Source organism: Eurytemora carolleeae, unplaced genomic scaffold (assembly GCF_000591075.1).
Source record: "Eurytemora carolleeae unplaced genomic scaffold, Eaff_2.0 scaffold2871, whole genome shotgun sequence".
Lineage (NCBI taxonomy): Eukaryota > Metazoa > Arthropoda > Copepoda > Calanoida > Temoridae > Eurytemora > Eurytemora carolleeae.
In genome coordinates this window covers 1-4157 of record NW_019398756.1, presented here as the reverse complement: position 1 = coordinate 4157, position 4157 = coordinate 1, and the positions used below count along the sequence as shown (strand labels likewise).

The 4157-nt window shown below is 32.7% G+C and overlaps 1 long non-coding RNA gene across 2 annotated transcripts; it reads right to left on the bottom strand.

The window, feature by feature from the left end:
• Positions 1 to 191: 191 nt before the first annotated feature.
• LOC111717622 (uncharacterized) lies at positions 192 to 3882 on the bottom strand. Of its 2 annotated transcripts, none has more exons than XR_002768847.1 (3): positions 2615 to 3882; positions 1489 to 2064; positions 192 to 975 (listed from the first exon to the last, which is right to left on the bottom strand). It is a non-coding gene; the product is annotated as an uncharacterized LOC111717622 (long non-coding RNA). The 2 variants fall into 2 exon arrangements; XR_002768848.1 differs by having other exon boundaries at positions 192 to 2064; positions 2615 to 2696; positions 3037 to 3882.
• Positions 3883 to 4157: the final 275 nt, after the last annotated feature.

Sequence of the window (4157 nt, the reverse complement as noted above, 5' to 3'; positions counted from 1 at the left end):
TTTAGAGTTTAAGAATGAACTATAATATGTTTTAGAGTTTAAGAATAAACTATAATATGTTTTAGAGTTTAAGAATATAATCTATAATATGTTTTAGAGTTTAAGAATGAACTATAATATGGTTTAGAGTTTAAGAATAAACTTTTTAAAATCTAGATATTTATTTACGTATCATGGTTATTATAGTTAACAAGATTGGTTGTACAAAGATATCAACATATATTAAATACAATTGAATTACGAAAATAATGTGTACATAATTTTAAATTAGATAAATCATAAGGATACATTTTCATTTTTTCAATTAATTGGAAACTTGGATCTGTCCTGCAAGACAAACAATTTGGGGAGTATAGAGAATAAATTGCTTTTTTTTAGTCTTTGATTTGTTTTTAAAATTCATCTTCATAATAATGGAGCATTTAAAGAGAAAAATTTGATGAGAGTGCATTAAACAGATTTTATGTAAAAATGGTATAATGTCAAAGAGAGTAATATGGACAGCAAACTACGATTGTACTGACGGTGAACATTGAAGGTTCGTCATCAGTATTACACTAGTTGAATTACATCATCATGATGCTAAATAGCAGGCGTAATTTTGTAAAACGATATATTTTGGATACATACTGGCGAGGAACATTGATGGTTCCTTCCTGCATGTTTTTCCCTTTATGTAGTTAATAGTCTACACGGCCTACGTGGCCAAAGCTCGTTATAGAAACATTAATTTCAATTGGAGCGAGGACGCATTAAATTTAAGGAATAGACTCATGTAAAATGTTAGTTCTACGGTACTGACTAGAAGATTGGAAAGGGATTCGTATTTAACCCTTTCATTTTTGTAATAAAACTCAAAGTATAGTCAGGTATGATGCACGGTTATATCGTGCATGGATTAAGTCTCATCTTCTTGAGACGTGATTTCCAGGCGATGAGGTTTGACGGTTCAGGAGACGTTTCTGCTTCCACAGACTGAATCAGTAAAAAAAAGAGCATTAGTTTATTGTGAGAGAAGATTCAAGGATTGGGAAGGGCTTCAGATTATAAACCGGAGTCCTCATAATGCTTGAAATAGCAAAGTTTTATGTCCGAAAGATTAAATTAAAGGTTAGCGGGTGAAGAGACACTATTAAACCTTAGATTCCATTCTCAACGTTTAAATTTTGTTAAAAATGCGTTTTTTTAAAAAGTTCGTTTTGGCTTCAGTTCTTGCTTGCAGTTGCATAGTTTTATGTCCGAAATATTAATTTAAAGGTTAAGGGGTGGCAAGAAAGTTTTTAAACTTATACAACTGATTTTACATGCTCAAGGTTTATAATTTTATTCAGAAATGTGATCTAATACCGTGTACATTAGGTTTCGACCTTAACATTCCATAAAGGTCCATGTTCACATTGTGCTCTCTGTGTATAGAAGGTTAAAAACTCATTAGTAATGAAAGAAATCTGCCACTCATCACGGGCCTTATGGAAATATATTTTTTACCGTTATTATGTGCTCAGTGATGAGGCTGTTAGGTCTCTGAGATTCACCGCTCATTTGTCATCCCGGTTTCAGCTTAACTAGGTAAAGAGAGAAATATGATGAGGGAGGGAAGAAATAATTCAAGAATCTCAGGGTTTTAATTAATTATGTATGTAGGGTTCTAATTCAGGCTTGAGTTAAAGCGTTAAACTATTAGGTAAGGACTTTGAATTTCGAATACTTAATTTCATGGATTTTTTACAACTGAAGACTTAAATTTTAGATTAGAAGATGCTGTACACAATTTAAATTCTTAAAGTTTTAAAATTCTATTAGATAGCGTGTACATTAGTTTCGGTTCAAGAGTTTCAACCTTTACAGTCCAAAATGTTCCGTGTGCACACCCCTGCTCTCTGCATAAAAAAAAGATTTAAAATTCATTAGTGATGTAGGGGATCCTCACGGGAGCTTATGGGAATATATTTTTTACCGTTATTTTTCGCCGAGAAGTACCGATATGAGGTCCCCCAGCTCCTCTGAGTTTCGACAGATTCAAGGATATTCTCGCACTCATTCATCTTCACGGGTTCGGTTTATCTAGGTAAAGAGAAGACTGTTTAGAAGGGGAAAACAAGAAAAAAATTCTTCCATTTTCCTTTAACANAGAATTCTTTCGTTTTCCTTTAACAGCAAGGCCGTCGTGATTATGACTGAGCGTGTGGGTTGGGTTCAATTCTCATAATTTCAGATATCATTGGAATTCTAGAAAGTAGTTTAATTATCATTGGAAATCAAGAAAATAGTTTAGACATTGAGATATTTAAGTGATATCTTTGATTTTAATAATTTAATTTATCGAGGTTCTATAAGAAAGTATGTACATAAGATTTTGAGCATATTTTAGAAACTAAAAACTTGTTCCTCAAGTTTACGCTGAACAGCCTTTCGGTTTGAGCACAGTTGTTAAAATTTGGCATTTTGTTACTGAGAATATAGATTAGATGCCAACTCATTAAGTGAACCTTTACAGTCCGGTGTGGGCCGCATGCCCGTCCTCGGTTTCTGTGCAAAAAAGAAAATATAAGATCCAGTGAGGGTGACTACAAAAGCCAGTTTTCCACAGAACTTTTTTAAAAATCTTTTTTACCGTTAATTATCAGTTTTGGGGTGTAGCTCCGAGATCGCCAGGTCCGATATTCGTCTGGCTGTCAGCTGGGACCCAGTTTTAACTAAGTATACCGAAAAACTTTGAAAATTTTTTGCAATTTGAGTCGTATATTTTAGGGCACTGGACGGAATTTTTAATTATATCACTTTAAGTTTTTAATTTCAAAGACGTGATATTACAGATTTAGTTTTTGATAGTGAAGGATTAAACTTTTAAATCTATTTTCTGTAAGGCAGATATTAGAGATAATTGACATATTATTAAAGAGAAATTACATTAAATTTTTTTTGACAGTGACCACTTTTAAATAGGATTTTTGACGATGGTGGTGAAATAATATTAAATAGTTAACGTCTGCGAATCTTCTACGGGCTCCTAAAGGTTTTATTAATCTTTTTTACCGTTATTCTGTCCGTTGTGAGATTTTCTGACTCATACAGCCAGCGTGCACAGGATCAGTAGGTTCCTCGTCAAACTATTTTAAAAGTATAAGAGAATTTGGAAAATATGCGTAATTATTTAAGAATATTTAAAAGCAGGATGATAAAAGAGAATTGTTTTTGCGATTTACTTGTTAATTTTCAATTGTTTTTTTTTCATTCTTTAGGAGCTTCAATACTGACACATAATGGTATAAGTCAGCAAAAATAGGAAATATTTTAGGAATATAAATACTGGCCAATATTGGAATAAGTAGGTTTATTAGACATTTCTCTGAAAAATATAAGCATTAAAGAAAATATATTTTACGATTTTAATGTGTGCATTAGCACCATTAGCTTTGTCGGAACCGTCTGCAACCCATTTATAATGGTTTGCGTCATGTATTTCCAGCATATTAAGCATGATTACCTATTAAGGTATCTGTAGAGATTTTAACTTTAGTTCGTCCTCGGTAGGACACCACGGATTGTTCCAGATTATCCAGATACAAGAAGAGGCCAATTTTTTTGTAGAAGGTTATATTAAAATGAGTCGTATTTAAGTTTGTTGCCTTTGTTTCAAAACATGGGCTATTGTTTGGTTTTAAATTACGCCGTTCGTCAGAATCATCCTCGAGGGATGGACTCCGTACGAATATTATTGTAGACACTATTGATTCTTTTCCTCTAATATGAAATTGGCGAAGTTTGTCAGAATCATCCTCGAGGGATGGACTCCATACGAATATTATTGTAGACACTATTGATTTTTTCCTCTAATATGAAATTGGCGAAGTTTGCGAAGCCAAATGCTTGAATTCCTTTTTTTAATTCTAAACAAAATGACTGATTAAGCATGACTGGTTACATGATGGTATGGTTTGGTAATACCTGTGTTGTAGGAGTTGCAATTATTATACTCCGCTGCGGGGCAAATTGAATTTGATTCAATTTCCATATTCGACAAACAAGGGTTTGTTAATTCTAGAAGTGTGGTAAGAAATGAATTGCTTTAATTTGATAGTATTGTAAATTCGTCTATTATTCCTTGTGGAAAATATAAAGTACATGACTATAAAGCAAATAATGTTGGTTGTTTC